We start from the raw sequence: 9,954 nt of genomic DNA, 5'->3' as shown, positions 1-9,954 counted from the left end.
TGCAGTTTTACAAAAACAGTCAAAACTTAAAGTCAGCAAAAGCACAAAACTAATTCTGAACCGATCACGACTACAATACCCCTTCTGCTCTTACCACGTTGGAATAAATCCCGGCGTACAGCAGAAAAATGCTGCCCTTTATGTTTGCAAGGTTTTCGCCACATTCCAGTTCTGACAGAAAATGAAAAGGTGATGCATTCACTCTGTTGCTTGGAAATTCAAGGCATATGAAATCAATTAAGGTACATGTAGGCCTGTGGAAAAACAACAGTTAAGAAAACATAAAGACTTTGAAATGTTACCGGTCATTCACCTCTCCATTCAAACAAATCATCAATCATGTTTTCAACAACAAAACCTGAACAGCTCAGTCTCGAGTCTACAGGGCCACAAGACTATAAAGCACATTTACAGGGAGTTATAATTTATGGCTCTTCTAAATTGTGAATTCTAAACATATCCCCACTGTAAAGCCTCCTCAACGATATTTCAGTGGCGCTTCTGTGTGTGTTTCAGTGCTCCTGGCATTGCTCTCCATGCCACTACATTGTCAATCACCAAGCACGTTTTGTCCACAACGACCCTCTCCCTCTTTTGATTTAAACAGGAGATCAAGAAAATTCAGTCAGTCCTGGTGCCACAGTGGCAGATGCTTCTTTTGTCAAAGTAAATTACGAAAAGAGAGATGGGGAGAGCAAAAAACAACAGGAGTGGCTGTTTTCATTTCCATCTGTTTAAATCAGTTAAGATCAGATTTTTAACATCGCATGGGAGTTTGATGTGCCGCTTCTTTTTCTGTGTGTGGAGTGGGGGGTGCTGGACAACTAATTTCCGTCAACGACTCTAGGCTCTTGATTTTCATGCAAACAGGTGTCCCAAATGTAGGGCCCCCCCACCACGGACAAAACAGCCAAAAGGTTAGCACAGCACCTTCTCATGTTCCACAGAAGCAGCATTTGCCCCTGCGAGGGCCATGAGCGAGCGTCAAAATGGCAGCTGCTCAAAGTCAACTACGAAAAGCATAAGGCTGTTTGAGGGGCTTGTCTGAGTAGATTTAAGTAACATGTCTGACTTGTGTTGCAATGTGTGCAATGGCTGTCACTCAATTAACAAAAACAATTAATAGAAATTATCAGGTATCCCGAAGGCTTTATCGATGCGTCCGTCATCGAAACCAAACTTCCTCTTGGCCCACGACTTGATGGCAAAGACGTTATCTGTAGACACAAATTCAATGATTACAAAACTACTTTATTAAACAACTCATGTTTCTTACTGATCTCCTTCGTTCAAAACTAATTTCACTCACAAAAGTCAGAGTGAGAACACAACAATATGCGGTGATCCAATTGTTCTAATTTGACTTTTGTGAGTGAATTTAATTCATCAAAGAACAAAAATAACTTACGTCAGAATTGCTTAAATGTGACTTCAATGTTGCCAAATAGAGATTTGTTGTGAGTAAAAGTTGATCCTTTATGAGAAGGTTAGCAGAACACTTTCACTCCCTGGGATCAATGGATTGGTCTAATTGCACCTTTAAGTGACTTGTCAGGCTTAACAAACCCAGGCCGGATAACATTCACTCGCTAACGTCATGCAATGACACCATTTATAGAGTGGGTGGTGGTGTGATCCCTGGGGTGTGTACGCGCATGCAAGGCTGTGTGTAATAGTGAGAGGGAAAGCCTGTGTGTGTGTTCACCCAGTGTGAAAGGCCATAAATTAAAGGCGAGTTATCCACTGCAACACAATAACTGGTATGGAAATACTAACCCTGCTCCTCATTCAACTCCACCTAGTAGCCCTAACTCCCTGTAGTCCCTCCTCACGACCATAATCACCCTGAGGTCACTGGTCGCCCCAGGTTACTGCGGGGGGTCACGTAGTACACAGGGAGCCTGTGCAGGGTATGCTGGGAGTTGACACAGGCCACAATGGGGAGTGCTTTGGGCTGCAGTTAGTAGGTACTGTGTTTTCAGTGATGGCAAAAAAAAGCTTTGTCATCACAGAATGGGATTCCCAGAGAAATACCATTTTGTAATGGATGTGCCTTTTCCTACACGACTCAAAAAAAAGGTCAGGGGAAGAAAACGTGTGTGAGTGTGTGTGTGTGTGTGTGAAAATGGCCAGTAATGGTGAGTGTGTGGGGCCTTTGCCTACACCACGTTGAATCATCCAACCCAGTGTAATGTCCATGCGGTCTGTTCGTGTGTGTGTGTGTGTTAGTCAGGTTTGTCTTTCAGTTGACTTACCTGTCCATCTGGACACTGCCTCTTTAGCTGTGACATTGGACTTTCCTGCAAGACACAAACCTACCATCAACACATAGTTACTGTACTTATGCAACTGTCTTCAATGTTAGACAAAGACCAAAAACAAAATCAGACATTGAGGGTAGGTATCTCTGACCCAGTGCCTACTCCTGGACTTAATGGCAAATGTATCTGGAAAGGGCTTTGAGCATGCATTTTAGTCCAGGAGTAATCTGGTTCTGAGAACCAGCCTCAATCTTTCATCAGAAAGAGTTGATGCATTTAGTTGAAAATGTGACCATATCACTTGACTACAGGAAACAAAAAGGTACGTTTATAAACTGCTACACAACCACTACAGTGCCAGTTTTACTTTGAGTCCTTTGCCTTGACAGTACATTATGCTGTGGAGTGCGTTTCTTTTTCAATGCTCTGACCAGAGAAATCCCTCCCACAGTCCGACACCCCAGCCCTGACGCCGCTTTGCAAGCCAAACCATCACTTCGAGTGAGAGTTACCCTGTGTGCGCCATCCATTACAGCCCTTTGTGAATAGCCGTGGCAGAGATGGCAGGTCAATCTGCTATGTCAGTGTAACATGCTACCTAGCGCCAAGGAGAGTGCGCAGTGCTGGGGCTACAATTTCTTGGCAGAGGGGCACGGGAGAGCCAGCCAAGGGGGGAGTTGGGCCACATAAGCTTGGCCAAAGCCGCATTCGTCGCTGGAAGCCAATTAAGACCTCCGTCTCCAGGGAAAATATGCCCTCGAAGGAACGGTTCCTGGATCAGATTTTCGACACCGGTGATGACATGCTGAGTGGTTATTAGATGAAAGGAAATCTTGCTTCAGATCAGCAAGTAGAGGCAGGGGGGTAACTTGATTTGTAGCTATTGTTGTAGCAACAAATGCAACAGAGTCACCTGAAATAAATAAAATGTCATTTGTGGCCTTTTTTGTTTTGTCACGCAAGTCACAGGCCTATGTGCCCAAAGAAGAACTCAATACCGCTCAATCAGGAAAAGGATAGCGCTATACCGTTAAGCTCTCTTAAACTACAACTAATTAACCAAACCCATTGAGACCAAAGAATACATAACAGTAACTATATCCAAGTCAACGTACTTACACAGGTTTAATCACAAAGGCTGTGTGGGAAATGGTCAAATGAGTAACAATAAGCGATTCTCATGTAAGAGAGGATACAAAGAGAGGAACAAACTTGACATTTCAGAGGCCGCACTTTGAATTGCAAATTCCATTTCCTCTCTTGCTTGCTCAACTGGATTTCACTGGCAACTCAAATTTACAAGAAAAAGTTACATGCAAAGAAATAAAAACATAAAATGATCAAGTGTTGAAGTAAGCATAAAATGTATAATATAAGTAAGCATAAGTCAAGGTTTATGCCCACACAGATTTGATGCTGGTCTAGAATTTTTATTTATTTTTCACATTTAACTTAAGCAATCCGATTGAAGCTGAAAGACAAGGGCCAACTTTAACTGAACTCTATTCTTTACAAAGCACCACGCTATCATAGCTCTTTGACATGAGTGCTTTGTTTGGTGTCTGTCTTAAAACTAAACCCTGAATTTATAACCAAGATTAAACATCCATTGCGGACTTACAGTATATCCATAGCGCCTGTGTGTAAATGTTGTCCCTGGCAATAACGACAAGAGTTGCTGTGCTTTAGAAGGGAGTTGTTTACCAGCACGCAGGTGAGCTTCCCGAGACGATTTCTGACACTTTATGCAGAAATTCTTTGGTTGTGCAAACCCATAGTTTCATCAGATGTCTGGGTGGCTGGTCTCAGACAATCCCCCAGGTGAAGAAGCCGCATATGAAGGTCCTGGGCTGGCGTGGTTACACGTGGTCTGCGACTGGTTGGACGTACTGCCAAATTCTCTAAAACAACATTGGAGGAGGCTTAAGGTAGAGAAATCAGCTTTTTGTGCTTATGGAAAATGTCTGGGATTTTTTATTTCAGCTCATGAAACATGGGACCAACACTTTACATATTGCATTTATCTTTTTGTTCATTATAATAAAATAAATCTCATACAGTGCTTTTCTGAGTCATGTTGCCTTTGACAGCAAAGGTAACAGTTTATTTTTGGGTCAATTGAAGAACCACATGCTGGATAGAAGTTCTGGACTCCCGTGTGGCGCAGCGGTCTAAGGCACTGCATCTCAGTACTAGAGGCGTCACTACAGACCCTGGTTTGATCCCGGGCTGTATCACAACCGGCCATGATCAGGAATCCCAAAGGGCGGCGCACAATTGGCCCAGCGTCGTCCGGGTTAGGGAGGGTTTGCCCGGGGTAGGCCGTCATTGTAAAATAAGAATTTGTTCTTAACTTACTTGCCTAGTTAAATAAAACATTTATAAAATAAGTTAGTCTCACTCCGGCAGTTACACTGTGTGTACAGAACTAGTATATTTTTTGCCATTATTTTCAATGATGTGAATATGCTAGGACCACTCCTCAACCAAAGGGACACGCCTCATGCTTTTTAGGCGGTGCAATCTGGCCGCCTGAACTTAAAATAACCGCACTGCTGCCAGTCACATATAGAAGCCTTTCTCTTCCTGGTTTGACAGGAAGTCCCTAACTAAACAGAACTGTCACAGACATGGCAGAGACATGTATTAGACAGCAGTAAAGACATTCTGGTTGAATCGGAAGGCCATAGGTAGTAAGTACATGGAGATGGAAAGGTCTGACAGTATCTATGACAACAAAGACAGCATTGACAGGGGTGAGGCAGAGGAGAGTAAATATGAATATATACAGAAGCATCTTGTCAATGTCTACAGCAGTGCAGGCACCCTCAGGTGTCATGATCCCAGCAATGAGACAAAGGGCAACACCCCAAGGAGCCGAGCAGAAGATCAGCAGTCCAGACCGTACAGAGTTGCTGCAGTGTGTCTGGGGCGGTTGTCCTGCTGGCTGAGATCATAGGCCTGAGTGTCCACTATAATAAAGTGATTGTCAGTCTACAAGGAAAGTTCTCTGGGCTAGAGAAACTGGGATGGAGACATTTTAGCTCCAGTTTGTACTTCATCTCTACTGAGACTAAATCCTGGGAGGAAAGCAGACCTGGTGATCATAAACATGGGCGGATGACACACCTGTCTACAGGGTACTGGTCAAGAGGAGAACCTGAGTTTTCAGGGCAAGGATGAAGACTGCAGAGTGATGGACCCATTTTTCTACCCGAGAGGAGAATGCAGTGAACTGCACTTTTGGATCTGTGAGATGGTAGCCAACCCATACACAAAAGTTCCAAGTTGGCTTCTCAAAATATGAGGGTATCCATGCTAGTGGCTAACTCCTAACTCAAAGCAGACTCACCTGTAGGAACCATGCCAGCAATGTATGGCTCAGCTGCACTTCTTAACTGTAGAGTGCCGTTAAATGTTTGTTTTCCTAATAGTTTTGTATGGATTTCTTATGACATGGAGATGTCAGAGTATTTATTACAACAAAGACAGCACTGATAGTGGTGAGGCAGAGGAGCGTAAATATCTACAGCAACATCTTGTCAATACCTACAGCAGTGCAGGCAGCCTCAGAGGCCTTGACCCCAGCACAGAGACAGAGGGAAACACCCCAAGGAGCCAACCAGTAGATAAGTATCCTGTTTTAGAGATCTCAGCAAAAAGAGCTGCTGCAGTGTGTCTGGGGTTGTTGTGTATTCTTCTACTGGCTGGGATCATTATAATGGAATGATTCTTGGGGCGAGCGTTTTTAAAACCCACTGCTCTGCTGAGAAAGACCAGTTACGGGCTCTGTGCTAGAGCAAAACTCAACAGGGATGGAGATCTTTAAGCTCCAGTTTCTACTACTTCTCATGACGGTGAGCGTCGTGTTTATACTAAATCCTGGGAGGTGTGCAGACAGGACCGTCTAAGAAGAGGAACAGACCTGGTGATCATACAACAGCAGAGAGGAATAGGTATTTATCCATGAATTCATTGACAAGGGATTCTGGATTGGTCTAACTGACCGAGATGAAGGGACCTGGCAATGGGTGGACGGCACCCCACTGACCACAGGGTACTGGGTGCAAGGGCAGCCTAACAGCTATCAGGGCAAGAAAAGAAAAAAACGTGTGGCATGATAGACCCAGAGGAGAGCTAGCATAATACACAATGCAGTGAATTGCTCCTCTGGATCTGTGAGAAAGTGGTATATCAAAAACTGAAACTCCAAACTCATCAGTGCTAAGGGGCTAACTACTAAGTCAAAGCAGGATCACATGGAGTCAAGATTTCTTATAAAAATGTAAAGTTAGGTTTGAAGTACATCCATTTACTTTTCCCCACATCCATTGGAGACACTGTATTGCTGAATTTAAAAAGTATCAGTTCAATGTTTGAGTTTTCAAAGATAAAATGACCTAACTACTGGGCTACTTACAGTGCAGAAAGTATTAATACCACTTGACTTATTGCACATTTTGCTGTGTTACAGCCTGAATTAAAAATAGATTAAATACATTTTGTAGAAGCATCTTTGGCAGCGATTACAGCTTTGAGTCGTCTTGGGTATGTCTGTCAGCTTTGCACATCTGGATTTGGTGATTTTCTCCCATTCTTCCTCGCAAATTTTCTCAAGCTCTTAAGTTAGATGGGGAGCGGCGGTGAACAGCAATCAAGTCTTTCCACAGATTTTCAATGGGATTCAAGTCTGGGCATTGCCTGGGCTGCTCAAGGACTTTCACATTCTTGTTCTGAAGCCATTCCAGCATTGCTTTGGCTGTATGCTTGGGGTCATTGTCCTGTTAGAACGTATATCTTTGTCCCAGTCTAAGATTGTTTGCTTTTTGAAGCAGGTTTTCATCAAGGATTGGCCTGCATTTGGATCCATTCATTGTTCCTTCTATCCTTATCAGTCTCCCAGACCCCTCCGCAGAAAAGCATCCCCATAGCATGATGCTGCCACCATCATGCTTTACAGTAGGGATGGTGTTAGACAGATGAGTTGTGCCTGGTTTTCTCCAGACATAGCGCTTTGCATTCAGGCCAAAGAGTTACATTTTTGTCTCAGACCACAGAATCTTTCACCTTATGATCGATCTCAGTCTTTCACTTGCCATTTTGCAAACTCCAAGCATGCCGTCGTGCCTTCCGTTTGGCCACTCTCCCAGATAGGTGAAGTGCTGTAGAGACTGTTGTCCTTCTGGCAGGTTCTTCCATCTCAGCCAAGAAACTCTGTAGTTCTGTCAGAGTGGTCATTGGGTTCTTCACCTCCATGACCAAGATCCTTCTTACCCAGTTGCTCAGTTTGGTCAGAGGGCCAGCTGTAGGCAGAGTCTGGGTAGTTCCATAATTCCCAATGATGGAGACCAGTGTGCTCTTGGAAACGTTGAACTCTATAAAAATTGTTTTATACCCTTCCCCAGATATGCCTCATTACAATTCTGTTGGAGATTTACACAGTTCCTTGGACTTCATGGTATGGTTTCTGTTCTGACATGCTTTGTCAACTGTGGGACTTTCTATAGACAGGTGTGTTTTCTTTCTAAATCATGTCCAACAATTGAATTGGCCACAGGTGTACTCCAATCAAGTTGTAGTGACATCTCAAAGATGATCAAAGGAAATTGGATGCACCTGAGCTCAATTCGGAGTGTCATAGCAAAGGGGTGTGAATACTTATGTAAATTAGATATTTATGCATTTCATTATCAATACATTTAACATTTCTGAAAACTGGAAACTGTTACTTTCCATGACATTGGTGGTTTCTCAATCAAGTGAGTCAGCTAGCAAGCTACACTCCCAAGTTGTCTCCCCACTTAAAGATAAAACTACTTTAATTCAAATATTTAGGCACATATGTGAGTAAAATGATCGCACTGTACAGCCCTGAAAGTGAGGTCACATTCTATTAGGAAGTCACAGGCATATTGGAATATGATTGAACAGAATGAGCTTTTAAGAATGAGTGTTATTTTGATCATTTGCTTCAATCTGGAAAAACTACAAAACTCTGCTCAAGCCCGAGTTTGTATCGAAAGTCAAAATGCCATTGCAGAGAATTGTTTCACTTAGCCGACGACACACTGATGACCTTTTTCAAAAGATTGTTTTTTTTTTGCCATTGTTTTCCAAGGTCAAAGCTCTTTTTTGCAAGTCTGTCTTCCTATCATAGCATCCTGTTTACTGAGGGAGATAGGTAATACAGCATGTAACTGGACAGTATTGTCAGGAGCTTCTGTATTTTAAAGTATTACTGCCCTGTTGGAGCTAGGAACATAAGCATTTCGCTACACCCGCAATAACATCTACAAAATGTGTACACGAGCAATAAAACTATTTGACTTGAGCAGAGACCCATGCAAGAGTACAGTGCAGACATTTGTTTTTTGGGGGTAACTCAGTGACATAAGTAGTGGAGAAGTCTGAGTATCTATGGACACCACTGACAGTGGTGAGGCAGAGGAAAAGATTATGGATCTCTATGTTAATACAAACACCCTCAGGGGTCATGGTCCTAGCATCAAGAATGAGGGCAACACCCCAAGGAGCTGACCAGGAGATCAGATGATCTTCAGCTCTCTGCGCAAGAGCAATATTCTAGATGGAGCCATTTCAGCTCCAGTGTGTACTACATCTCTACTGAGACTAAATCCTGTGGGCAAAGCCGACAAGACTGTCTAAAGGAGAGGAGCATACCTAGTGATCATAAACAGGCCTGGCCTATCCATAACTCAAACTCAAAGCAAGCTTCAACTACGAGGATATCAGTGCTAGGGGCTAATTTTTAACTCAAAGCAGACTCACCTGTAGGAGCCAACACAGCGAAGTATAGCTCAGCTGTTTTCTTCCCGTGATGGTTTTGTATTATTTGTTATTCAAATGTCCTTTGAGGGTTGTAGTCTATTTGCTTTTAATGTTTTACTTATATCCCTTGACTGAGTCCTTCAATGTAAAACATGTGATCAATTCAGTTCAACTCAGTTATCAAGTGTCAAAATCTCTTGCTATCAAGTCTAATAGTAGGTTCTTAAATGAACCCCTATGCCCACAGGCTTCTGCTAGACCAGAACCGGACTCTAGGGATGCATGGCCTTAGCACACTCTGCAGGCTGAATCCACACCCCATTTGAACCTAGGCACAACACGGTGTCCTATAACCTCACAAGAACCACAAGCAGCTTTGGAAATACAATTAGCGCTTCATGGGGGTAACATGGAGACGATTATGTGAAAATGTGTGCGGGGCTGAATGCCCAGCCTTGTGGAGCCCCTCCGGCAACGAGACAGCTGCGGGGGGTGAGATAGATGGTGGTGAAAAAGAGGGAAGGGCGAAATGGTAGGGGCGAGTCCTCCTTGGCATCCGCCTGCGCCGGGGTATTCAGTTCGCACTGCCGACAACGGTGTCACCAGAATCAATCAGTTCCTGAAGGACATGTGAGTAAACCCACTAGCAGGGGGAATCAGAATAGGGGAGGTCCCCCTCCCTCCCTCCAGCCATCCATCTGGGAGTGCCATGCATCTGTAGGATATGGATCACGTTATTCGACTTTCACGCCTCATCATTCAGGCTTAAGCAGAACACACACACGGGGTGAGGGTTTGACAGTTTGCCGTGTACTCGTCTTTCAGAGCTCAGGGGACGAGCTGTGGGGGCTAGGGTGGGGAGGAGCGGTAGGCATCCACTTTCACCAGGGAGCCCCAGTAGATG

General features: G+C 43.8%; 1 pseudogene; it reads right to left on the bottom strand.

Annotated features, from left to right (window-relative positions):
- Positions 1–723: 723 nt before the first annotated feature.
- Positions 724–9,954, bottom strand: part of LOC115202074 (meiotic nuclear division protein 1 homolog) — a 35,553-nt pseudogene continuing 26,322 nt past the window's right edge.

The sequence above is a fragment of the Salmo trutta genome, chromosome 11 (genome assembly GCF_901001165.1).
Source record: "Salmo trutta chromosome 11, fSalTru1.1, whole genome shotgun sequence".
NCBI classification, from domain to species: Eukaryota; Metazoa; Chordata; class Actinopteri; order Salmoniformes; family Salmonidae; genus Salmo; species Salmo trutta.
Note: the sequence above shows the minus strand (reverse complement) of the source record. Positions and strands in the feature narration are given on the sequence as shown.